The sequence below is a fragment of the Megascapheus bottae genome, chromosome 30 (genome assembly GCF_031878675.1).
Source record: "Megascapheus bottae isolate mThoBot1 chromosome 30, mThoBot2.hap1, whole genome shotgun sequence".
NCBI lineage: Eukaryota > Metazoa > Chordata > Mammalia > Rodentia > Geomyidae > Megascapheus > Megascapheus bottae.
Genome location: NC_143538.1, coordinates 5701892 through 5729739, shown reverse-complemented (window position 1 = coordinate 5729739; position 27848 = coordinate 5701892). Strand labels below are relative to the sequence as shown.

The following is a 27848-nucleotide window of genomic DNA, read 5'->3' as shown; positions in this document are numbered from 1 at the left end:
TGATATTGGGTGATCCAGATCATACGCATTCATAATAGTCAAGTTGGAAGGAGACGTGTAATTTATTTCCTACTTGGATGAGCTATCTCTTACCTACAGCTGTTTAATAATAGAGATAAGGCTAAAAAATCAACATCAAGTAAAGAATTATCCAAATAGATTGAATATACTCAGGGAATATTTTATTTATTTATCTATTTATTTGTGTGTGGGGGGCTTACAATTCTACTTTTTGACCAAAACAGCTTCATAGGGAAATTACTATGATGATTTTTTTTAAGAAATGGAGAAGTTGTGCCAGAGGAAACATATGAAAATCTAGAACCTGACTTTTTTCACTTGACACAGTAGAGTATTCTTATATCAGCACAATGTAAAATTATGTAACCTTATATCTTTCTACTTAAAATGAACTCTAGGATATGGAAACAAACGGTTTACCTTTGTGATTGTTGTTCTTAATGTACTATGTGAAGTTATTTTCGGTATCAGGAGTGAAGCCTTTCCACAGTCATAACAACAACTTGTAAGCATTTGGTATTATTCACTTGAAAAACTTAACCTAGTGGATCTTACTTCCCATTTACCATTCCATATGAACCCAGCCAGAGGAGTAAATTGAAAGGCGAAATGAGTGGCAGGGCTTCAGTTTACCTTCCATTGGTATGTAGTAATAGCAGATATTTCACTGAATTTTTCCAAAACGATGAAGACCCAGGACATCAGTTAATTGATGTCCATTCTGTGCATTGAAGCAGGAAAGACATGCCAGCTTGTTGCTATCTAGATGAACAGGTGGGTTTTTTTGGTGTGTGCTTATCATGCTAAATAGTGGTTTCTAATCTATGCAGTTAATCAACATTCAACTGTGGCAGTTAATTACATAGCAACCGTGTCTTTGTAATTCCTTCACTTTCCCTAGGCATACCTAGTAACCTTTGTTCAAACCACAGCACATTTTCAATTATTATATCTGGGGGGGGGAGGAGGAGAAAGAAAGAAAAGACTCAGGTATAAGCTTTGCCATTTGTTGAAACCTCTGACTTACAGGTCAGAGGAAGTGTGTTTTCTAGAGAAAAAAGAAAAAGAAAACTGACTCCTGTACTTGACTTTAAGATTCTTGTGGGAAAAAAAGGAAGTGTTTTCCATTATATTATTGTGTACGTTTTATTTGAGTGGCTGACTCTGTAGCACTTGGTCTATTTCCTTAAAATGTCTTCCATTTTCTACCTTAAGAATATTCATTTAATTCCTACAAGTGATAACATTAGACCCAGATGTTCACATAAAGAAAGGGCTGAATAGAATTAGAAGCTAAAGACCCCATTTTTATTTTTGTCTTCTGTTTGTCATGGGGCTTGAACTCAGAGCCTGGGTGCTGTCCCTGAGCTCTTTTGCTCAAGGCTAGTGCTCTACAACTTTGAGCAACAGAGCCACTTCTGGTATTCTGGTGGTTTATGGGTGATAAAGAATCTCAGGGACTTTCCTGAGCCATCACTGCCTGAGATTTATATCTTCTTGGCTCTCAATAATGATGAGATAAACACTTCTGAAACTAAATATGTTTCTAAAAAACAAGTCCTAGACACTCAGTCTTTACAGAATTGCCTATAAATTTTTTCACGAGGACACCAACCCAATTCCTGTAGAAGACTTTATGGTGTTAAATCAGTGCCCTTTGAAAGACACCAACTTATTTTGGAATGAATGATCCCAAGAACAACAACAACAAAAATTCTAGAATTCACTGTGTTCTAGTAAAATATTCAAAAAAACACATCTAAAGGAAAAGCTTGGGTAGATAACCAACCTTTTATTCATGCTGAAAGAAAAACGTTCTGTGAATGTCCCATGCCATTTTCCTGGGTGGCCACACACATTGTGTGAATGGCAGAATCTGTTTGACTCCATCCAGTTTCCTGCTGATGGCTTTGCATCAAGCCCAGCTATCCTTGCAGTTAAAGGGCGTGTGTTTTACATGATTGGATGACTCCTGATCCCAAGAAGGGAGCAGCATGGCTCCAGAGATTGGATCATACTGCTCAGAAAAGCATACAACCTTAATTTTTTAAAAAAAGAATGGTTTTTTTTTTTTGGAATTTTGTGTTCAGTGTTTCCAAGTGCAGGACTTCCACCAGGTAGAGCTCCCATGAGCAGTAAAACTGTCGCTCTAAAAGGTGATGACTGAAGTTTGTGTCCATTATTGACCAAATAAATAAACACCACAGCCACACAATATCCAACATACAGGTATGAAAATAAAACCAGGTAACTGGAGAGGGTGGGTGGGGCTGGGAGAATTGGAGGAGAATGAGAGCAAAAGTGACATGAGGCAAGACATACTGTACTCATAAACTGATATGCTGAATTGAAACCCCTTTGCATGGCTACTTACAGATCATTTTTAAACATTAAGATATTGAGCACAGGACAGCACTAGATGTCTATCTAAAAGCTGTCATTATTTCTCACAGAAAGAAAATGCTAACAGATGAGTGTCTGCCTTTATTCAAGCAATTGGCTACAGCCCAGTCCTGGAGAAGGAATAATTCAGACAATTTCAAGGATTTTTTTTTAAAAAATGTCATTGATAACCCCGTTATTATACTGGTCTTTTAAGATGATATTCCAACTAGAGAACAGTTCTTTAGAAAATAAGAAAAAATATATATGCAGTAGAAGTTCAGATATGGCCAGTGCTTACTATCAGATGAATAATATTAGAGCTAATCTCTCTTCCCATGTGTATACAAAAATGATTTAGGCATCCCATGTAACGATGCCTGCCGGTAATGCAGTGGAGCGGCAGAGGAAGGAGAGCCTCAGTCCTAAGCCAGCCTGGGATGGATCCTAAGAAGCTTACTCAGGCCCTGAGTTCAAGCCATGTAACTGACAAAAAAAAAGTGAAAAAGTAAAATTGGTCATGTGAGGCCAAATTTCCCTCGGTATACAGCAATAATTAAAAAAATAAATCTGAGAGGGTTAAAGGCTAAGATTTCTTGACAGTCTCGAACCCAAAGACAAAAATAAGTCTAAGACACACCAGCCTGTAAAGATTTCCTAGTTGGGATTTGTTTCTCAAGAAAATATATACTATGGCTAAAGGCAAACTTGAAATAATTTAATCCCTTTAGGGTGTAGATCCCAGTAGAAAAATCACAGCAATTCTAAAGTCAGTTTATAGGCAGGCTTTTTGGAATTACCCTATTACTAAGAACGACGAAACACAAATCCTCTCTAGTGTACTCTTGTCTCGGGTCCCAAATTATGTTTACAAGATGGTATAGGCAGTACCTGCAAGTCAGTAGAAAATGGAGAGACAGAGAAGAACGTACATTGGAAACAACACACTCAAAGAACAGAACCAAGAGAAACAGATTCACCAGGAATCTAGATAATACGATTACTATACACAGTGGCAAATGTCTATGCCTGTGACTCTCCCATGATTAAAAGAGAAGATGTATTATGTAACTCAGTGAACTGGAAATAATAAGAATAAAGTCAGTTTTGAAAGAGAAGTCAAAACTAAATTTAAGAAATTTAAGGACCATGTTAGTGAGCTGGAAGGTAGATTCGAATATAATTAAGGAAAGAAAATACAAAAATGCCAAAGCAGTAGAAACTGCTGATGTAGTAAAAGAGCTAAACATCTGTTAGCTGACCTTCAAAAGAATAAAAGGGAAACAGGGTACTGGTGGCTCATGGCTCTAATGCTAGATGCTAAGAGAAGATCATGATTTGAAGCCAAAATAGGCAGGCAAGTCCATCAGACCCTATCTCCCCTTAATAAGCAAAAAGCCAGAAGTGGAGGTATGGCTCAAGTGGTAGAGCTTCAGCCCAAGGCCTTGAGCTTTTGGTTGTTTTTTTTCCCTTACAACAGGTGCTCAGCCATTTGAACCACATATCTACTTCTGACATTTTGCTGGTTAGTTGGAGGTAAGGGTTTTCTAGGACTGGCTAAGAACACCAGTCCCCCTGAGTAGCTGAGATTCCAGCTGTGAGCCACTAGCACATGGCTAGATGTAGGAGTTTTTGTCACAAGTGGGAATTCAGTTTTGTCAAAGGTGTTTTCTGCACTAGTATGGTAATAGTGTGAATTTTCTTCTTCTATCTGTTGATACAGTGGATAATGCTGGGTGTTTTTTACTTATTGCTGTGATAAATCCTACTTCATATGCCATACCACCCCTGCTAGTAAATTTCTGCTATTGTTGCTATTATTATTGCTCTTGTTCTAAAACCATTTTATATCTTTTCATAAAAAATAACTATTTTTAATTTTCAGACTGTTTTCTCTGTTGGTATTTAATTGATATTATCTTAATAAGTATTCTGGGACCTATTCCATCTTTTTTTTGGGAGAGATTATTAGAAATGTTGCTACTATTTTGGTAGAATTTCCATTAAATTCAGCAGATTGGGGAGCATTTTTTTTCTTTCCAGACTCATTAAAAATGATTGTATTGTGTCAATAGGATGCTCCTCAGATTACTCCTGATTCTGCAGTCACTCCCACCACTACCTCCTCAGTAGCTAGGATTACAGGCTTATGCTACCACACTTGGTTCACACAGTATTAAGATTTTTTTTGTGGGCCATAGGGCTTGAACTCTAGGCATAGGCGCTGTTCCTGAGCTCTTCAGCTCAAGGCTACTGTCCTACCCCTTGAGCCACAGCACCACTTCCAGTTTTCTAGTGGTTAATTGGAGATGAGTCTTACAGATGTTAGTGCCCAGCTGGCTTTGAACTGAGATTCTCAGATCTCAGCCTCCTGAGTAATGAGGATTACAGGCCCAAGCCACTGCACCAGCTTCTTTTAAGAATTTTTACTAGCATTTTTATATCACTGACGTCACATTTCAGGCAGTTTAGATGTTAAATAACTGTGGTATGTGATTTTGGACCAACTATGAATAGAGCTCTCTCTTTTTTTGGATTTGTGGTATTCTGAGATAGGAAAAATACAAAAGCAAAACAACAATAATGAAAATCTGTAAATAAAACAGAGTTTCCCATAGAGGTCTCAGACAGGTGGAACAGACCAGGTAATTCTTTGGAGCTCCTGTCGCATTCTGCGGCCCCCTCCTCAGACCCCTCCCCACCGTTTGCTTGTTGCTAAGCTGCAGGTTTTCAGTTACCATAGCTGCAAGAAACCTCAAATTCAAAGCTGACTCAGAATGGAACATGAAAATTGGTCAATTTGAAATACCACAGGTAGCTTACTGAGATCCAGATAGTTTTTTTTCCTCTAAGGAATGCTGTTTAGCTTATTGTGAGTCTTTGGTTAATTTTAAGAGTGGTTAATGCCTTGACTTTCACGTTGTTGTTGGGGATTTTTAGAGGTGTTTCTGCTAATCTTCTTAACTGCTTTTTATGCAGGAGCAGATTTGGGGAGCTGGTTGCTCGGCCAGTGTACAGGGGCCACCTATCTTTTTGGGGTTAATCTACTTGATTCTTGGTACATTCAGAGCATTTCTTCTTTCTGACAAATGAGCAAAATGTCCTTGGGTATATGTCTATGAGTCTTTATTTCCATTTTTTCTCCACAGCATTTAATCAAATTTCATCTTGTGATTATTTTAGACTTGCATGCTGATGCCAGGAAGTCACCCTGAGTTTTCCCTTGATAGCACAATTGGGCAAAGTTGCAGTAAAATACCCAGCCATTAACCCTGAGCATCCAGGACACAAATCCGTTCTCTCGTTGTTAAGTCTCCTGTGCTCTTCTGCATGGCTGCATCCTCCCTAGACACTGCTGCATTGTTCTGCATTGCTTTAGTTTTGTCATTTCAAGAATATAGAAATAGAACCAGATACAATGTGATTCTTTTGGACTGGCCTTTACATTTTCTCTCTCTGTCTCTGTCTCTCTCTTCCTTCTTCCTTTTCTTCTCCTTCTCCCCTTCTCTTTCTTGATTTCTCTCCCTGTCTTCCTCTCCCTCTTCCTTTGTCTTTTTCTCTCTCTCCCCCGTCTCTCTCATTCTTTATCTCTCTTCTTTTTCCTTCCTGATCTCATTCTGTCTCCATCTGTCCTCCTCTCTCCTTTCCTCTTTTTCTCTTTCCTCTTTCTTTCACTCCTTCCCTCTCTCCCCCCTTTTTCTTTCTCTTTCTTCCTCCATTTTGCTTTGTGGTAACAGGGATCTGACTTAGCCAACATCTGACCACTTGAGCCATGCCCCCAGTTCTTGGTGGTTGTCATTTTTATTTTGGAGATAGGATCTCCAGAAATTTTGCCCCAAGCTAGCCTGGAATATTTGATCTCCCCATCTTCACCTCTTGATTACCTAGGAGTACAGAAATGCTTCACCATATCTGAATTATTTTCAGTTAGCATAATTATCTGATAGTCTCTTGGATTTTGTGTGAGCATATCATTAAATTTTTATTGTTGTTGTTGCTGTTATTGTTTGGAAACAGCCTTAACATTTTTTTTCTGTCAGTCATGGGGCTTAAACTCATGGCCTGAGCACTGTCCCTGAGCATTCTGCTCAAGGCTAGTGCTCTACCACTTAGAACCACAGCCACACTGCCAGTTATCTGGTGGTTCATAGGAGATAAGTCTCCAGGGAACTTTCCTGCCCAGCTGGCCTTGAGTCATGATCCTCAGATCTCAGCCTGAGAAGCTAGGATTACAGGGGTGAGATACTGTGCCTGGCTTTGGAGAAAGTCTTGTGATGTAGGTCACTGACTCCTCAAATGGCCTCAAAGGTGATTCATCTACCCTAGCCTTCCTGGAGCTGGGTTTACTGGGCATGAGCCAACCAGCACATTCAAGCAATTTTCTATCATATTATAGATTCACGTTTCATAAATCAATGACCTCAGCTCGTGAGTTTGAGGTAGATGATACAAATGAGAAAGGAAATGAGATTTTTTTGAACCCCTTACATATTAAACTTGATAGAGAAAAGAAAGGCTCTGGGCCTTTTGGTTGAGCCCTTCAACACAAAGCAATTCTGCAATGCTCTGAACTTGGTCTAGCTTTCATCTTCCCAGTACCAGCTCAGCTAAGGGCTAGAATTTTTATATCATAAATCATGTCTTTAAAGGAAATATTACAACTTCTTTATGGCAGGAAAAATTAAAGTGGCTTTTCTTCCAGCATTTACTATGCCATATTCAACTTTGCATGCCCAGTTACAAATGATATATTTTTTTCCTTAAAAAAAAAACCTCACAGTAAGGAAATCATTTTTTTGTATGTATTCTTTCTTGCAGGTCACTGAAACAATGAATGTAATCAATTGCAGTTATTTTTTAATGTTTTATCTCAATTTGTTTTGCATTCATCTTTTCAAGACAAAGTAACCGAAAAGGTGCAAAGATCCATCATCTCTCTGGAAGATAGGGCAAATGAGAGGCAATAAATAGCTTGTAACTCATACTTCATCCTTTTTATAATGTTCAGAGGGAAAAATAGATTTTTATGATAATAATGGACACTTTCAGGAGATTTGTCACAATAATTGATGCTTAAAGTATTTTCAGGGAAGTAATTATAACAAGTCTGCCACATAATTTGTCTTAATTCTACAGATCTCAAATTTGCCAGTGGTAAAGGCAAATAATATATAAGGACTTGCGTTAATAAATAAAGAGTTTATAAACTCAGTTGGGTAACAGCCAACTTTTTTGTAATTTAGATGATGAAAAAGGGATTCCCAATTATAATGGAGATTGCATAGTTGATGGGGAAAAAATAAATTAAAAAAAGGAACATGTGTGCTAACTGTAGAAAGAGAATTTTCCATCTGTGTTCATGTAGCATAAAAGACTTCCTTAGTTTTCATTATGTGTTTAGGGTTTAAATTGATTTGAGTAGATGAACTCTGTTCATGCTTTCAGGATTAATCAGGTCCTTAGTTCTAAGACTATATTGAGATTCGTGTGGTGGCTTGTAGTTAATTTTGTTTCTGAAGAGGTGAAGAATTTGAGTCCCAGATGTTAACAAAACCAAATTCTGCACCCAATGCTATAATTTTGCAGTTACATCAAACTAAAGATGTCTCATTTTCATTTTTTCAACAATTACTTTTGGGAGAGAGAGGAGAAATAAGATACCAATTCTTTAATATTCCTATTTTTCTACAAAATATTTTCAATTAATTAATATTCATACTTAAAAATTATTTGAAGCCAGGAGCTGGCAACTCAGGATGCTGAGATTTGAAGATTATAATTTGAAGCCTGCCCAGGCAGAAAAGTCCATGAGACTCTTATCTCCAGAAAAAGTCAGAAGTGGCATTGTGGCTCAACAGGTAGCTCACTAGCCCTGAGCACAAAGAGGCTCAGGGCCCACACTCAGGCTCTGAGTTCAAGCCCTAGGACTGACCCCCAAAACAAAGGTGTCTGCACCCAAAATAAGCTTGCAGGAAAGGTGAATATGAAGGGGAATAAGCAAGTAAACACATGAATGATGAAATTTTAATATGGATCTTACCCCAAATAGACTGTTTGTTTCATTTTTTTTCCCAAACCAAGAAATGTGGATGGGGAAATCACTTGAGCAATTATTGCATGATTGCAGCAAGCTTTAAACCAATCGTTACTGCAATGGCAATTTAGGTTTTGGGGGGAGGGAACAATGAAAAACAAGCCATTTAAAGCTGAGCCTTCAGTCTGCAGGGAGGGAAGTGGTTGCCATGACAACACAGGGGTCATCCTGGATGGACTGGAAGCCTGTGCAGGCGAGGTGGTCTATTGTAGAAGAAAGCTCAATCAGAACATGCTTACAATGTGCCCCTCAGAAGATGCTTCTATCTCCTGGTGTTTGTAAGCCATTTTTAACCACCAGATCCTGCATCTTGGATTTTTCAGCCTTGGAAATGAAGAGCAGCTCATTTGTATATGAGCTGCTTTGCTTTCTGTATGTGAAGATACGTGAAGTCCAAGACGCTGCTCCTTCTCACTGTGGTCTGGCAGTGCCCTTGTGCCTTTTGCACTTGACAAATGATGAACGACCAGACACTCATACTCCTGACACCCACTGAGGCCACTCGACTCTCAGGCCTGTTGATATGGTGCCCTTTGCTGCTTGTAACTTTGGCTTTCCTGTTTGGCACCCTGTTCTCTTCAAGCTTTCTTGGTGGTCTCCCGTAATCTTTTTCTCTTAAGCTGATGAACCTCAATAAATAAGTGACCTAAGTAATCAACTCTTTCTTGTTTACTTGTCCATATGGCTCACTCTTTTCTTTGCACTACAGGAGAAAATACCACTTTAAATCCAAAAACCATTGGCAGCGACCCAGCAAGCTCTAGGTCCCACTTAACTCAAAAGCTGTTGAAATCACACACACACACACACACACACACACACACACACACACAATGAACTTTGATCACTGGCATTCAGAATAGCAGCATATCAAGCCACTTTAAGTTCTGACAAATACATACTTTGGAAAGTTGCTGACAAAAAAAATCACAGGAGAGAGTTAAAGAACAAAGCATTCTTGGTATGCTGAACAGAAAGATCCCCAAGAGTCACCCCTTGAAGGTGTTTGAATGTATTCCAATTTCCTTGAGGATAATCTATTTTCCAGTAACAAAACTGAGGTTGTCAAGAATATCAAATGTGTGTTGTTTTTGTTTTTGTTTTGGGGTCCCTGAAAACTTTCATTTTTCCAAATGGATTCCCACTACACAATTTCAACACAATGTACTTTGCATGGTCAACACTATCTCATAAATCCATTTTGTTTGTTAAGAGTATTTTTTCTTGCTAATACTTCCTTGCTTTTCTTGGAAGAGCCTTTCAGCTCAGTTACTGAGATAAAGTGGAAAGAGAGATACTTTCAATTACTAAAAGTTAGATAAATCTCACAAAACAAGTAGCAAGGGAAAGAAGAAAAATGTGTCGTCAACAGAAATATTGAGTCAGATTCTGGTGGTTCCTGCCTGTGAACCTAGCTAGTCAGGGGGTGAGATCAGAGGATTACAATTCAAAAGCCAAGCCTGGGTAGGAAGGTCAGTGAGATTGTCATCTCCAATTAACCACCACCAAAAAAAAAGCCAGGTATGGAGCTTGACTCAAAGGTAGAGTGCTAATCTTGTTTTTAAAAGCTCAATGACATCACCCAGGACTGGCAAAAAAAAAAAGCATTGAATGAGTGAATGAGGTAAACCAGACACAAAAAGAAATACTGAGTAGTCTCCCCTGAATGTGGTCTCAAGAAAAGCCTACCTCAGAGAGAAGGGGTAGGAGCAGACAAGAAGAAGGAGGAGGAGGAAGGGAGATAGAAAGATGGGAGACAGAGGACTGGAGGCAGGATTGGTGATTGAAAAGACTAGAAGAGGCAGGAATGGAAAATTATGGTTGGAGTACAGGGTTTCCAAAATGCGAAGTAAAATAAGTTTTAACAAGCTGATGGACAATATGCTGACTGGAGTTAATAACACTAGAATATTTACCTGGTTTGCTAAATGAGTAGATCTTAAGTATTCTCAACATCACACATACGGAAAAGGCAACCCTGTGAAGTAGTGGATGCGTTGATTAATTTGTTGTCACAATTTCACAATGTACACATACATCAAACCACATCACATTCTGCATCTTAAACCTATACACTTCTCCTTTGTCAATTATATCTCAATACAGCTATGGGAAGTCATTAGATAATTTAATTGGTGAGGAATTAGTGATTATAACAGATATAAAGCATGATGGTTGGATTGCATTTTCTCATCTTGACTTTGACAAGACTACAGGCATACAATAAACGTTTAAGATTTTTTTTTCAAAAAAGGAATCCTCAGTTCTGATGATAGGAAATCTCTTATGAACCATATGCATTGGCCATGGTTCACGTCAGTGATGGTTTCAGTTGTTTATAGAGACACAGACACCAGACACCAGGACTTGCTACATTAACCATGTCCTTAAGATCATTTCCCAATCTCTAGCTTCATACATCTTCAATTCTATTTTTCCTTGACTTCGCATGTCTAAATTTGTCCCTAATTTGCTACACAGTGAGATTCTTTTTTTGTTTGTTTGTTTGTTTGAAAGGATCTTGTCTTATTTTCTCCTCTTGGAGAATGAAATTGCGATTGTGATTGCTATGAAAGTTGCAACCTGAAAATGCTCTCTTTTCAGTGAATTAGATATAGCTCTGTTCTCAATTTTCTTCTTTTATTCAATGTTGGAAACTTTGATTTGCTGCCCAAATAAGAGAAGAGCTAGGTTTTTTGGTTTTTTTTTTTTCAAGGAGCTTGGTATAAACAGCAAAGAAGCTGTGGTAAGTAAAGCCCTCACCTATGGCAATTGCAGTCAGGAAAGGTATTGTAAAATAATCACCCTTTAGCCCAGGCTAATCTCATACCAATTTGAATACTGAATCCAAACACTTCAATGCACCTAAAGATATTTTTCTATCTTAGACTAAAATCTTCAGAATTCTGACAAGGAAGTAGGGCCACTTGAACTACAATCTGAAGTGCAGAACCCATTATTAAATAGATTCCCTCTCAAAAAAGAACAAAATGATAAATTCAAAGCTATATCCCTCAATGCAACATGTCCAATAAATCAGTTTTTACTTGGTGAAGCTTTGTTATTAAGTATATGTAGTTTGGTTTACCCATACAAGTTGATTTGAGAAAGAAAATAAAGCTTTTCACAACTTTAAAGAATTACCACTGGGCGCAGATTGCTCAAACCTGTAATCCTAGCTACTCAGGAGGCTGAGATCTGTGAATCACAGTTCAAAGCCAGCATGGGCTGAAAAGTCCCAAAGACTCTTATCTCTAGTTATTCACCAGAAAACCAGAAGCAGTCCTGTGGCTCAAAGTGGTAGAGCACTAGCCATGAGCAAAAGATCTCAGGCCCTGAGTTGAAGATCCATGACTGAGGGAGGGGGGTGGAGAATGTTTGAGAATTACTCACTTCAGGAATTTAGGAATTTAGGCCATAGTAACCCTTTTGCAAGAGATGCAAACCTCAAGGACTACATTATTGAAAAGAAAGCTCTCTACGGCGAGTTCCTCCTGCTTGTTTGAGTGGGGCTTTCATTTCACACACAAGCTTTTGCTCTGGGACTGATAGATTTATTTATTTTTTCAAGGCCATCTGGAGTGAGGTCTATCACATTAGCATTCAAAAAATCACAATTTTTCTACAGAACTCTGAATGACAACTTCATGTCTGATGTTTGGGCTTCTGTTAAAAAGGAAATACAGTTTTATTATTTTGACACTCTGCTTCTGGGAAATGAGTCAAACATGTGATCCTGGCTGTTTGTCAATATGGAATTTATGGGGGCAGTTACACAGCAATATGATTTTTTTACAGCTGAGTTTGAGAGTTATTGGAGTTTTAAACCTTTAATATTTCATGTGCAATAATTCTTAAGCAACTTATGGTAGTAGCTTGTCTGTATTTAAATATTCAATGTACACAGCCTTGCCTGAAAGTCTTTGCCATGATTTGAGGTCTATATTTTTCCATCTATTTTTTTTCAGATAAAGAACATGTCTTAGTCTGTTTTGTGCAGCTACAATAAAAATCCCCTTGTTGGGTAAGAAGGAGATGTTTATTGGGCTGAAAAACCCAGATACCAAAACACTGGAATAGGTGAGAGGCAGCTTTAGTGTGAGCCCATGTTAGAAGATAGCATCACATAGTGAAAATGAGTGTAAGGCAAGGAAGAAAAAGAGTGAGAGAAGAGCCAGTCCCATAACTGAGCCCCCCAAAAAGGAAAAAGGTTAAAGAACAAAAGATACCAATGAAAATTTTACACTATTTTATTCTATTTTTGTCATCAATAAAATGTGTGCATAATCTGAAGTCATAATTGGAATCTTTGTTTCATTTTTAATTGGTTAGCGCTATAGTTTTATGTATGCGTTCCTAATTTTCCAAATGAGAATAAAACATAAAAACAGTCACAGCTCATGTTAATGGAAGGAAGTCTTGCTTTACCGCACTCCTTTTCAATTTGTCTGCATATTCCTATGAGGGTTTGGGATTGAAAATTCAAGCAAAGAAAGAGTCTAAAGTTGCGAAAAATGTCCACTTCAATTTGTGTCCAAATACACATGGATTTTCTTGTAGCTAAAATAACTACGTGCCTACATCTTGTCTAAACCTTTTAGCTTTTACAACGATTCTGGGAGAGGAAAGCGGGATGAGAATCTGTAAAACTACGCTTTTCTTTTTTTTCCTGCCATGTTCCAAAAGCATTTTCACGGGTGAATGAAGAAAGATGTTGTTCTACTCACAAACGTGGAGAAGGCTTTTGGAATCGAGACAGAACAGATTTCTCCAGGTCCACTGTGTATGTCGTTTCATTCCTTAGAGATCCACTATGTATGTAGTTTCCTTCCTAAGAGATTAAAAAACAGGAAGAAGAAATATCTGTCATGTGAATAGTATGAAACCAAACGGAACTTCACAAATTTGGAGCTAAATCACTGAATGAGAGGCAGCAGAAAATGAAGACGGCGTATTCTAGAACTCAGCCATTTAAGGAAGCCTGGGTTTAAACTTTGTTGGCTTGTGTTTGGTGAATTCTGTGGTTAGCCATGGGGCTCATAGTAGGATCCAAGTCATATTAGAATTGCAATTTAGTGTTTTGATGGCTCCTTTAAAAGTAATAACTTGATTTTTCAATTTCTCAGGGCAGGGAAAGCCTGTACTAAGGCTTGAATTCAGGACCTTGAGCTCCCACTAGGCTTTTTCCACATAGAGCTGGTACTCTGCCACTTGAGCCACACCTCTACGTCCAGCTTTTTGCTGATTAATTGGAGTGAAGGGTCTTCTGGACTTCTGTTCCTTAAGATGGCTTTTAACCTGGATCCCCAGGTCACAGCCTCCTGAGTAGCTACGATGACAGACACAGACCACCAGCACTTGATAAAATATAAAAAGCATTATTATAGCAGTTCCTATATGATAAATAACATTATTTTAATGTATGGAGTTCTGCAGTTTTTCGTGCATCTTGACTTAGCTTCAAAATTGTGTGTGTCACAATGATGGAATTTCATATTTGTATCCTCTAAAAATAAACCCTCTGTGTGTTTTAATTGCTACTCTATCCTCTTTTGCATCTGGTATCTCTCACTGTGGTTAATATTTCCATGGCTTGCATGGATTGTGGCTTGGGTCAGTAATTTATTCTTAATTTTTATTACTGAGTAAGATGATTAGATTATATGAATATCTCACCATTGGATAATCTATTCTTTGATATCTTTTGTTTGTGGTGCTCGATAGATTTGAAGTTAGGGAACTGCAAAGAAGTTTTTCTTTTGTTTTTCGCCTACCTTCATTGGTTTACAGTTTCACGAGCATTTCAGGAAGGTTCTAACATTTACACTCTCACAAAGGTTTGGCATTGTCTATCTTTCCTATTTGAGTGTACCTGTTAAGTATGTGGTATTATCTCATGGTGACTGATTTCCATTTCTCTAGTGACTATAGATATCTTTTTTTCTTTCATGCATCATCCTTGAAGACATATCTTCTGATCATTTTTCACTCAGGTTGCCTTTATATTATGGATTTTTGTTTATTTTTGTTTGTTTGTTTTTAGCAATCCTGGAAGCTTAAACTCAGGGCCTGGGTACTGTCCCTGAGCTCTTTGGCTCAAAGCTAGCACTCTACCACTTTAAGCCACAGCTCCACTTCCAGTTTGGGTGGTTCATTGGAGATAAGAGCCTTATAGACTTTCCTATCTGGACTGGCTTTGAACTGCAATCCAATCCCAGACTCCTGAGTAGCTAGCATGATAGGTGAGAATCACCAGCACCCAGTGAAATTCTGGTGCTTTCGAATTTCATTCAATATTCTGGATATAAATTACTTCCCATATTCTATAATGTGTAAATATTTTCCATGATCCTCTAGATCTTCTTCCTGCTTGTTCATGATGTTCTTCAGAGTAAAAACTAATGTGAAAATTTCCAGATTCTAATTTATTATTCTTATTTGACTGCTGTTGCTTTTAGTATATTATTTCAGAGATAACCACACAACGGTAATGAAATTTTATATCTAAGGATTCTTCTAAGAGTTTTACAGTTTTAGCTCTGACAGCCAGGTATTAGATACATTTTTGTATTACCTTTTATATGTAGTGAGAAAGGAGGGTTTCACTTTTTGGCATGTGTGTATCTGGTTTTGCCAGCCCCATTTGTTGAAATGACTCTTCTTTCCTCCCAATTATTTGTCTAGACACTCAATTGCATTTCATTTTATCTCCATATCTGTTTCAGGACTGTACCATACTATCTTGATTACCAAAGCTTTTTAGTAAGTTTTGGAATTCATGTACATGATAGTTCTCCAACATTATTCTTTTTTTTTCAAGATAAGATTGTTTTGCTATTCTGAGTCCTTTGAATTTGCATATGCATTTTAGACTAGGATTGGCAATTTCTGGAAAATACCATCTGGGGTTTTCAAAAATGGAATTGTTCTTGCAATCTCGCTGCTTTTGTATTGTTCATTGCCACTAGGCAGAAATGCAACTTATTTTATTGTTTTTGTCTATTGATTTTGTATACTGCAACTTGACTGAACTTCTGTATTACTTTCTAACAGTTTCCACCACTTTTGCCCCCTCTCCTCATGGATTCCCAGTGATTTCTATTTTTATGCTGCTCGTAAATAGAAGATAGCTACATTTATTCCTTTCCAAAATGGATGTCTGATTTCATTCTCATGTTTTTAATTGCCTTGTGTAAAACCTCCTGTTGCATTTTGAATAGAACAAGTGAGGGAAATAAACATTTCAAGTTTCATCATGGAAGTGTAGTTTTTTTTCTACTCAGTAGGCTGCTGACTGAATTTCTGCACAAAAGTGTTGCCATATAAGTTCACATAGATACAGAAACCTATGCGAGAGACATGGGCATATTGGGGCCTCATTCTCTCAACACTGCCAAACAGGTTCACGGTAGAGAACTCTTGTGTCCACTCCTAATAGGACTTAGCCCCTCCCATGCTGCTGACTGGTGTTTTTTCATACCTCCCTCGGTTGGGGAGCCCTTGGTTTTTCAAAGCCATGAAGATTGAGCGAAGACTTCCCACAATGTTCTCTGTTCTCAGTAAGCTTCTAATATTTCTCCTTGGACTGCAGAAAGACTTTATCTCATGTGCAATGTTGGGAAAAGCTTGACTTATTGGATTTTATTTTTTTAATTTTGAGTTTGGCCATGATTGGTTTCTTTGGCCAATATTCTCATTGCCTTTATGCGTGAGCAATTTCTTTTTTCTAAAGTCTTTACTGTATCATTCTGGGAGAGATTTCTCTCTAAGGATTGTTTTCGTTTAGTCAAATCAATGACCTTTATCCAAGTAGTTCTTGAATTCAGCTGATGTTGTGTCACCATCCCTGACTTTTTTTTAACCGTTGGTCTGTGCTCCATTGTGGTTTCTATGACAAATCTCTGCTCTAGGCCTATGGAAAGTCCATACTGAATTGATATGATGTCAGGTGAAGGGACGTGCTCCAGGGCTTCTTGTACTTAGAAGTGCTACTGGAACTCCCTGAAAAAGGTGATGAGTCAATGGCCAGATTTCAAAACCTCTTGATGAGGAAAATTTCAAGCTGACCTTGTATTGTCTGCACAGATACTAACAATCTAACATGAATAATTTTCTAGTGAATGTTGATTTTCCCCCCAAATGACTAGGTGACACAGTTCATACAGGAATTTATAAGAGCCTTTTTACTTGAAGCATTTTCTTCATGAGCAATCTATGTCAGTGCTGCTTATATGAAGAACTGGGGTCTGACCCTGGAAATATATTTGGATTACAAATTGCATGCGGTTGATTTTTGGTGTGTCTGAATCAGTATGAAAATTGCCAGTGTGACTCTGTAACTTGCACACATATTAAGCGAGCAAAAAAAATAATGCATGACTTTACAGCAGATTCCATTAGAATAGTTTAAACATGAGTGTGTGTATGTATGTGTGTGTGGGGGAAACATGGAAACACTAACCACTTGTGGAAAGATCATTGTGCTGAATGAAAAAAATGACTTTTTTAGATGGTTTTTCCTTTGAGTGCTCACAGAACTGAAACACAGAGCAGAGGGGACACTTCACAATACACGAGGGATGGCACCCAGTTATCTTGTCACCTGACTGGCTTGTTCTCATCTCCTCAGATTTTCCACCTTTACAATCTGCAGTGCACAGTGATGAAGTGGGATAATTCCATTAGTGACACAAAATAACTCATAAAAAATTATATATTATACACACAGCTAGCAAGTCCAGAATGGAGAAATAATCTCTACCATGATATCTGTCTCATAAAATGAGAGCAAATGATAGCAAGTAATATGTCCGAACCCCGCTACAACCTGTGTGCCTCCTCAATCCATCCTAGCTAGCATCACTCAGCTTGGAGAATAATCAGAACCTGGGTCACTAGGGGACAAAGCAGGGACTATGATTACGAAGTTCTTTAGACATGAACAGGAGGAGGCAGGTCTTCCTGCTTCCCTCTTTGCAGGGTATCTGGACCCCAAATAGCCAGGTGTCTATTTGCAGGTTTAGTCGAGCTTCGTTTGTTTTCAACAATTCCCACATCTTTCTATTTTTGCCCAGTCCCCAAGCCCCAGACATTCTGATGTCGGGACTGTAGTTCTGTGCAATCACCTCCCTGTCTTCCTGGACCACTCTTCCACACGTGTGTGTTCTAGTGTTTTCAGGTCTCCATTGCAAGTTTTCCTTGTTCTGCGGAGCGTCCTGATCAGTATTCTACTGCAGTCCCATTCTACGTTCTCTTTCCCCCTTGTATGCCTCTATTTTTCTCTCTAGTAGTTTACTGAGTTCTTTTTTGTTGGTAAAATGCAACCACCCAATCACCTGGGGTAACAGCAGAAATGTACATAAACAAGGAAGTGTACATTTCTGTGTTTCAATAAAACTTTATTCACAAACATAAAGTGAGTCCTCGCGTACTGGCCCGGCTCTAGACTTAGCTTACACAGTCCATTGCTGGCCTTGAACTGCGATCCTCCGATCTCAACCACTTGAGTTAGCTAGGATTCCAGATACCAGGTACTAGCACCTCAAATCGGTAGTGAAATCTAAAGCTACTTACTAATAACTTTGTGTATTTCAAGTTTTTTAAAACATTTTTCTGTGTATAAGAAATTTAAAATATAAATAACACTTAGAAGTCCTGTGCTTACTGTCTTGTGACAATATAAAAGGCTCACATTGTCTCCAAAATCAATGCCAACTTGAGAATCCTCCAGTTTTTGTTGTTGTTGTTGTTGTTGTTTTTTTGCCAGTCTTAGGGCTTGAACTTGAACTCAGGCACTCTCCTTTACAACTCTTCGTGCTTAAAAGCTAGCACTCTACCACTTGAGCCATAGCACCACTTCCGCTTTTCTGAGTAGTTTATTGGAGATAAGAGTCTCATGGGCTTTGGGCTTTCCTGCCCAGGCTGGCTTTGAGCCTCAATCCTTGGGTCTCAGCCTCCTGAGCGTAGCTGGACTTTCAGGTTCAGTGCAGTTCTTGAACTGCTGTATCCCCCAGTGGATGGGAGAGACCTGTCTTCCCAGGCTCTATGTCTCTGACCAAATGCTCCTACCTGCCAGAATCACCCTGGGAACCAGAAGTTTCTAGAAGAATTTGTCCTTGCTTATACCAGGTGCCTTCCAACTTTGGAATAAACATAACTCTTCCAGAAGAGACAAATCATCATCACCCCAGAAAATCTAATGCAGGAACTGTCTTCAAAATAACAGATGGTACTGACTTCATATGGTTGAACTAGGATTTTTTTTCAATGTTACCTAGGTATGAAAGAACGTTCATACACGTTCAGAAGAAAATTGTAGTTTGAAATTGGAATCTGGATCTCTTCCTGGGCTTAGTGATACAATGCCATGATGCTGGACTTGGCAGCAAGCCACAGTTCCTAATTAGCCCCAGTCACCAAGGACATTGTCCATGGCTGTTGGAGGGTGGTCTGCAGGTTAGATGGAGGTAGTGCGTTTTTTGACTTGAGGTATTTTGGGTGTAGGGTGGGTTGGTCAGAATGGGAGTCCACAGATCCTGACGTTCAGCTGGGTGGCTGAGCTCTGCCATTCGGCTGCAGCTGGAGGGGCCTTGTGTCTTTCTTCTCCCTGGAGCAGGTAGTGCTGCTGGGCTGAGTGTGATATGACAGTATGCTCAGGATGCATACAGGGACAGGATGGCTCAAACCCTGCGTCATCTAAACACGCTAGGAGGATGTGGCCAACAGGAGAAACTGATTTACCCTCATTAACTCTCTCCTCCTGTTCTTAATGAAAAAGAAGTGCCCTATTCCAGTATTAGTGTTTTGACTCTCAGTGGATCTCACTGTGACGAGAAACTCATTCATCCAAGCAAGCAAGGGCCCAGTTAAAATCTCGGATCTTCAGGGTGGGAAGCTCTGGAGGCTGAGATAAAATTACATTCTGAGGTTAATGCATAAAGCCAGACAAAGGGAGCGTCGGGAGGTTAGAGCGGAGCTTGGATGACATTAGAGAAAACTACCATTGAAACCACTCGATTATATAATTAATAGCGCTCTTGTTTCCTTATAGCTAGTTTATTGTTCAAAATTTTAAGTATAATGTAGATTGCCTTATCACCAGCTGATGTTGGTAATCTATTTCACTGTACCCCAAAATAATCTCAAAATCAGTCCATATACAGCTTTCACAAACACTTTCAGTGTACAAATATCAGGAAAAGAAAGTGTATGGAACTAAAAATTTATTTTGGCCAGGCACCAAGTGGCTCAACACCTGTAATCCTACCTGAGATCTAATGACTGCAGTCCAGAGAAAAATCCAAGAGAAAAATCCAAGAGACTCTTATCTCCAATTAACTATTCAGAAAAAGAAGCCAGCTGTGATGCTGTGGCTCAAGTGATAGTGCACTAACCTTGAGCACAGACAGGCTCAGGGACCTACACCTCGAGTTCAAATCCCAAGACTGGCTAGGTAAAGAAATAAATATTCATTTTAACAAAAGTCTGATATTTCAAATGATATTGCTGTTTGGACCGTGGTGGTCAGGTCTGTAATCCTAACTCAGGAGGCCAAGATTTGAGGACTGCAGTTCAAAGCTAGTAGAAGAAGATAGTTTATGGAAGATAGATATTGTCAGCAATGTACTACAAGCAATTCCTATACACAAAAATAGACTTTGGAAGCTGATTGAGCCAACTCTTCCAATGTATTCATCATTAGCTTATGTTTTCTTCCCCTTCCCAAGATCCCAGCATCATTTTTCAGCCTCCTGTTCTGCAACATGGCCCCTTGATACAGAGAAATGTAAAGAATGAGGCTATAAATCCGAATTGTATTTTAATATTTCAGATGAATTGAGGGAAATAGTTCATAAATGCTAATGTTTCTTTCCAAGTGGGGAAACTAAAGGAAGGCAGTGGCTCAGTTCATCAAAGCAAATAAAAACTGGCCAGCACCAAAGCTTTGACTGACAGTATCTTCTGTCCTCACCAGAACTCTGGTCCTCTGAAATGACACTGATCACAGGCTGAATTGTATCTCCCTCCAAATCCATTGGTGGGAGCTCAAACCCAGCGCCCGTGTTTCAGGACCTAGCTAAACGTGTCGCTAGGGCTTTTAAAGAGATCCTCTCTGTCTCAACGAGTCTTGAAGGCAGGCAGTAGTAGAAAAGGAACAGAGATTCAGATGCAAACATTATTGGATCCAAGTGCCAGGTCCCCATGGCTCATGCCTTAATCCTAGCTACTTAGGAGATTGAGCTCTGGGATCTGAATTTCAAAGCCAGCCTGGGCAGGAAGATGCACAAGACTCTTTATCTCCAGTTAATCACCAAAAGTCAGAAATCGAGCTATGGCTCAAATGATAGAGCACTAGCCCTAAGGGGGAAAAAAACCAACAAAAAAATCATCAGGGACAGAAATAAATAAATATATAACTACATAAAATGATTGGATCTAGACAGATGACTGCAGAGGTAGGTTGCCAATAGACCAGAGAATCTGGAGAGAGCATTTGAAACATATAAGGTGTTTTGCAACTTATTCACAGGGCAGATATGTCGGTGGGTGCTTATGGCTTCTGGTGAAATCCAACATAGTGGCGCTTACACAGATGCTACCCAGGTAGTATGGAGAAAGGTGTTTTAAAGGTAAGATCACACAGGCCTTTGGGGCTGTCACCAGAGTTTGTGGCTCATGCCACAGCTTTGCCCTATATCTGTCATCCTGCAGGACAGTGGGTCTTCTAGGGAACATCAGATTGTCCAGGCAGTGAGTGGAGGACCAGGTTCAGTTTTGAATCCTTGCTATCTCTTAGAGACATTTTTTAAAATGTTTTTGTCCCCATTTCCCTCCACCACCCCTCTCAATCATCTTGTTTGCCCCCTTCCCTTTCCTATTTCAAATAAACAAATAAATGTACATACAATATACCAGGTAACAAAGTCAGATACAGTAACAATATGAGATTAACCAAAGGGCAAAAAAAAGAGAAGTAACATAGTACATTAAGAACAACAATCACACAAGATAAAGCTGTGAGAGATGTGTCTATGTAAGGTAGAACTGCCCAGGCCTTCATTTCACTTTCAGGTCACATTCCGGCTAGAACAATGCGTTCTGCATGAGTGCATTTGCATTCATTTGCTCCCAGAGTTAGTTAAGAAATAGAAACAAAGGGAAGTTCTAGCCATGTAAAAATCTTTGTTGTGAGATTAGAAAGTGTTCTTCACTAAGATAGCTTAAAATTTCCATTACAAATATGTGCATTTTTTTGTTTCCTATCTTTTATGCATACAGGCAGGTGGGCACTTAAGGCACTGATTGTGTAAGAGTTCTACTTTGTTTCTTAAGGCATCTGGCCAAAGTGGCATTGGAAATTATGGTGATGCATGATTTCTTTGTGTGTGTATGTGTGTGCACATGTGTGCATGCCTGCATGTGTGTCTTAGCATGGGGTTATACCTCACAATTTTACTCTGTTCTTTTGCTCACAACTGGTGTTCTATCACTTAAGCCACATCTCCAGTCTGGCATTTTACTGGTTAAATGGAGATAGAGTCTTCAGGACTTTTCTTATGTAAGTTGGCCTCAAACTGTGATTGTTCAGGTCTGAGTGTGCTGAGTATTTAAGATTACAGGTGTACACCATTGGAACGTTGAGACAGGATTTCTATAATCCACTTTTTTAAGTGTTACCAATGACACTCATAACTGTTGACTAATGGATCAGTTTCTGCCATTTTACCACCAGTGTTCTGAAGGGGAATCTATTCTCTTGCCTACTGAGCAAATTGTATTCAATAGATATTTCCTGGAAACCTGCAAGATCTCAAGACTCATTAGTACTTACATGATACATATTGTAATCCTTTTCTACACCAATTTTAAGAATAATGCAGGAATATTCTGGCGATGTTGCTGGTTTTGTTGGAGACACTATAAGAAAGCAAGTACCACAATACAGTTAATCAATACAAGGAATTTTACATCATTCCAATGCTGATAAAAGTTGTGTTTACTCCTCGTTACCCGAGTGACATTTGGGGACTACAGTTCCAAACTAGCCTAGCTATGAGTCTCTCAACTCCGATTAACCACAGGAAAAGCTGGAAGTGGAGCTGTAGCTCACCTGACAGAATACCAGCCTTGAGGACAAAAACTCAAGACACAGCACCCCATTCCCTGAGTGCGCTCTCTCTCTCCCTCTCCCTCTCCCTCTCCCTCTCCCTCTCTCTCTCTCTCTCTCTCTCTCTGTCTCTGTCTCTCTGTATCTCTCTCTGTCTCTGTGTCTGTCTCTGTCTGTCTCTGTCTCTGTCTCTCTCTCACACACACACAGAGTTACATTAAATATAAATTAGCCTGAATGACATAAATTTCTATCAAAAACATGTGCACACCTTAATTTATAAAGATTCTATTAACAGAGAACGCTTATAATGGCTGGAAACTCCAGAGTCTCCTGATCGTTTCTCTTATGGAGGCTTTTGCTACAACCTTGATGACTACTGACCATTCAAAGTGGTAGTGCTGAAGTTTGGGTACTTGTGACAGTGTCTTCAAGTAACAGTGAGTTTTGCCACATCATGGATTCTTCCTTCCATGCTTTTTAACAGCCCCATGACCCAGTTACCAGGTGTAGATTTGATCTCAGAAAAGCACATTCTGAGGGATGGGTGAGAATGGTGAAGGGGTGACATTTAGACACTTAATATTCATAATCTGCTTTGCTGAATGGCAACTCCTTTGCACAACTAAAGGTAATGTTTTACTAACATTTTTTAAGGAAACCACATTCTTTGCTCATCCATGGGAAGCAATCTCTTATCTATTAATACTTTATCAGGAGGCTCATGTAGCTCAATCTCATCTTCAAGTGCCTCTAATAACTATTTCTTGCTATTTCTAACACGGCTCCATTTGGTCCCTACTTGCAAACCTTGAACCAATACCAGTCATCCAAAAGAGTTTGGGGAGTCAGCTTCTTTCAAGCTATAAATAGTAATTTTTTGATCTCCTCCATGACTCTCAGATATTTGAAGAGTATCCAGCGTGGTAAATTCCTTCCCAAAGGAAATCAAGTTTCCAGTTTACTAGGATGCATGCAAGAAATGTCTATACGACAGTTATGCCTTATGAGTTGATTGTGTGTGTGTGTGTTACCAATCTTGAGGCTTGAATTCAGGACCTTCATGCTGTCTCTAAGCTTTTGTGCTCAAGGCTAGCACTCTACCACCTGAGACACAGCTCCATTTCCAACTTTACTTTCTTCCTCTCTTTCTGTTTTTGGTGTTTAATTGTAGATAAAAGAGTCTCGGTCACTTTCCTGCCCCAGCTGGGTTTGAATTGTGATCCTCAGATCACAGCCCCCTAAGTAGCTAGGATTATGGGCGTGAACCACCAGGGCCCAGCTTTGGATGGAATTCCTTCACTAATGGACACTTCAAAGTTGAAATTACTGTTTGATCCACAGGCTGCAGGATGAATGTTGTGTTGGTAGCCATGGCAACGCTGGGCTCCTTTGTAGAGCTCTGGCAGGCTGTGGGGTGGCCTGTTACATTGTCTGTGAATAGTAATTTTTTGACAAACATCTATTCTCTAAGCAGTAGGTCTTAATAGGAACTCATGCTGTAAACAGATGTGCTGTCATCCACGCTGTGATGTTGCATTGGTAGAACTCTAGCACAGTAGGCTTATTATAATTACGAAGTCCGCTTGACAGTTTTGCATGGTGACTGAGCATTTAAACTTAAATCGCTGTCCGTGTGCTTCCCTTACCACAGAGTCATCACTGTTTTCCAGGGGCTGAGACTAGACATTGATTTCTCCTCTCTCGTTAATGGAATTCCAAGATGGTGCCTTCTTTCCATGGAAGGTTGTACTGTTGACAAGTGGTTTCTTAGGATAGCCACCTGGTCAACTATATCAGTCTTCTGGTAGCTTTCTCACCCACCTCTGCTGCTTCCGGTCTGCTTGAGAGGATGGAGACATCTTTTCTGAAACCTCATGGATCAAGTTCTGCTAGCTTATAACCATTCTGCATCTCTCCCAGCCTTCCCAGGATGAAAGAGACGTAGACTTGCTCTAAGTTCGGGCTTTGGCTGCTCTTCTTCTATCCTGACATCTGAAACTGCTTCTGTGTCATCTTGAGGTTGTTTAGTCGTCTTATTCATCACCTGTGCCTGGGCGGAGCACTGTTAATTTTCTTCAAAAGCTCTCCCTTTGGAGTCAGAGCTTGGATAACTTGGCACAAAGGCTTAAGTTTCAGCCTGTCTTGTCTTTGGATATAATATTCCTCACTGAGCTTAATTATGATTAACTTTTGATTTAAAGAGAGAGACTTAAGCTTCTTTTCCTTGAGCCCTTAGAAACCACTGTGGAGTTATTCACTCGTCTTGTTTCAACATTACTATGCTCAGATAAAGTAGGGAAGACCCAAGGTAAGGGAGGAATGGAAGACAGTGGAGCAGTCAGAAACCAGGCAATGTTTATCAGTTAAGGCAAGTGACTGTGATATTTGAGAGTGGTTCTTGGCATCCTAAAGCAATCACACAGCAACAACCTCCCAGTTCCGGCTGGAAATATCTGAAATACTATTGTGATGTAGGACAGGAAATGAACTATTGAGGCAAATGACATTTGTGTACTTATACAAAATAGGCATAAATAGTAATATTCAATATAGGCATAATATAGGAAAAAATCTACCTCATTATATTATGAAGTGCAGCAAAGTAAGATACAATTTAAGGCATTTCCATGCTGTTATTTGCTTATCTTTAAAAAAAAGTGCCTCTTGCCTGTCATCCTAGCTATGTAAGAGGCCGAGATCTCAGGATTAAGATTCAAAGACAGCCCACGCAGAAAGATATAGTCAGACAGATAATTTGATTTTCCCTCATTCATTACCTGCTATTGCTAATATTTCACTAAGTGTGATGTGAGATGTTGTTTTTAGTAGCTCTTTAGTAAGTTGAAAAAAATTCCTTTTGTTTCAGTTTATTTTTTTCTGGGAGGTTATATAATGAACTGATGTTGAATCAATTATAAAGATGATCAGGTTTTGGTTTTTTCCTTCTTTTTTCCATAGTAAGGTAAATTGCATTCACTGTTCTGCAAAATTAAAATCACATCCTGGTATAAACTCCCCTTGGTCAGGACGTGGCCCTGTTTCTTATGAATTGCTAGACTTCCAGATATTTGGTTGGCTCATTTATGTCATATTCCTTTCCTTGAAACCTCCTGTCTGGTTTTGATGACACGGTTAAGAACTGCCCTCACAGGGAGCCTAAACAAATTTGAATGGGAAGTGGTAGGGGTAGGAGGGTTAGACAAGTGTACAAATGCTTCCCAGATGCAGCCTGCACCTACACAATAAAGGAGGTGGGAAACTTGACATGCGTTTGAGGGGAGGGACCTGACAGGACTGCAGAGAAAGAAGTGACTATGCCTACGAAACAATAGACATTTATGTGACACATTAAATTATAACCCCCCCATACAATGTTTTGAAGGTCAGAAAACAAAATTTAAGGTGAGCTGAGAATAATTGGTTTTTTCATATTAATGGGGTGAAAGAATAGTTCATTGTTTTTCTAAATTCTTGAGAGGTTAGATCAACTTCACCCATTACTTTGTTTGAATCTTCTTACAATTTTTTTCTACTTATTCAGAGTTACATGAAAATTCTCTAAAAGGATTGAGATATGTTTTTTCCTCTTCTGATGCTACATGTCAATTGAGGATTCAACTTATATTATTATAAATTTAGATGTATACTTCTCCCCACTCAAAATTTTGTGCTTTTTAAAATTGCATGTTCTAGTACTGAGATGGATTCCCACACTCTACTTTGGTTATTATGTTCATGGTACAGGTTCTAATAACCCTTGATTTCCAACATCTTGGTGCTTTAAGTAAAGTTCATAGATTCCAGGTGCTGATTTCTCACACCTGTAACTGTAGCTACTCAAGAGTCTGAGACATGAGGGTTATGGTTCGTAGCCAGCCTTGGCTGAAAAGTCCATAGGATGCTTTTCTCCAATTAACCAGCAAAAAAAAGCAGAAAGTCGCAGAGTATAGCAGCTTGGCATGAAAATGCCAAGCAAGGGCCTCTGGCCATGAGTCCAAGATCCAGAACCAGCATAAAATAATTTTTTGCCATATATTTTTATTGTAATTAATAGAAGGGCTACATTATATTCACCAGATAGAAGGTGCATTACTTCGCAAACATTGATACCCTTTCTCATGTTTTGGAAACGCCCATTTCCCTCCCCCACCTCCCCCCCCATCTCGTTTTACAAAATAATTTTTAAAAAATAGTTCGGCCGGGAGTTTGGCCTAGTGGTAGAGTGCTTGCCTAACATGCATGAAGACCTGGGTTCGATTCCTCGGTACCACATATATATATATGTATATATATATATACACATATATATACATGTGTATATATATATATATACATATATATATACACAAGCCAGAACTGGTGCTGAGGCTCAAGTGGTAGAGCTCTAGCCTTGAGAAAGTCCAAGGACATTGCTCAGGCTCTGAGCTCAAGCCCAGGACTTGCAAAAAAAAATAGTTCATAGATAATTTTTCTGAAACACCTATCTGCTAGAATACTACTTCTTAAGTGTAGTCATTATATAACCAGTGATTTTTCTGGGTTTAAATCTTCTAGATAATGATTGATGTTTAAATTATCCCAACTATGCCTTCCATTGACTCTTTTCCCTCTCTATTATCTTGGAAGTGGTATAGTACTATTCATTATTTAGACATTGTCCTAATTACTACAGACTTCATGGCTGATAGAAGATGGTATGTTTTCATTGTTTTCAATAATAAAGACACTGTATATCTTATTTGCGCTGGTTTATACAGTAATAGAATTATGAATTCCAATTCTATGTGCATTTAAATTCCCACAAAGCATTATTATTGATTCATATAATCAATATTAATGATGTTTCCTTTTTGCACGATGTTTATCTTTATTACCACTCAATGCCTCTCTCTGGGATAACTTCTTTCTACCCAGCCCGAATTATTTTGGTTCAGGTATACAAATGATTTTTGTCCTTGGTTACTGTTTTCTGAGAAATGTCTTTATACCATTTTTAAATGAAAATTGGTTTGAAATGAAAGTGCAGAATCTTTCCTTTTTCCCTTGAGATATTTATTTATTCATTTTTATTTGCTTGTCCTAGGACTTGAACTCTGTTCCTGGTTGCTGTCTCTGAGTTAAGACTAGTGTTCCACTTATGGCTTTTTGTGGTTAATTCAAGATTTCTCTACTTTTGAAGGGCTCCTATGGTTTGAACGAACCCACTTAGCACCACTATCATTTTACAGACAATTGACTAGT

The 27848-nt window shown here is 38.9% G+C and overlaps 1 protein-coding gene and 1 long non-coding RNA gene across 8 annotated transcripts in view; one reads left to right on the top strand and one right to left on the bottom strand.

The window, feature by feature from the left end:
* LOC150044217 (uncharacterized) overlaps nt 1-13331 on the bottom strand; it is a 69562-nt gene extending 56231 nt beyond the window's left edge. For 3 of the 4 annotated variants that reach the window (XR_016533223.1, XR_016533224.1, XR_016533226.1), the window contains exons 1-2: nt 13225-13331; nt 10414-10475 (exon numbers count right to left, since the gene is read on the bottom strand). This is a non-coding gene — a long non-coding RNA (uncharacterized LOC150044217). Of the gene's footprint in view, nt 1-8510; nt 8701-10413; nt 10476-13224 lie in introns of those variants that run through there. The other variant, XR_016533225.1, reaches the window with a different exon arrangement.
* The window catches only part of Gabrg3 (gamma-aminobutyric acid type A receptor subunit gamma3), a 226897-nt gene that overhangs the window by 159673 nt on the left and 39376 nt on the right, over nt 1-27848 (top strand). The gene's annotated exons all lie outside the window — the stretch shown is intronic.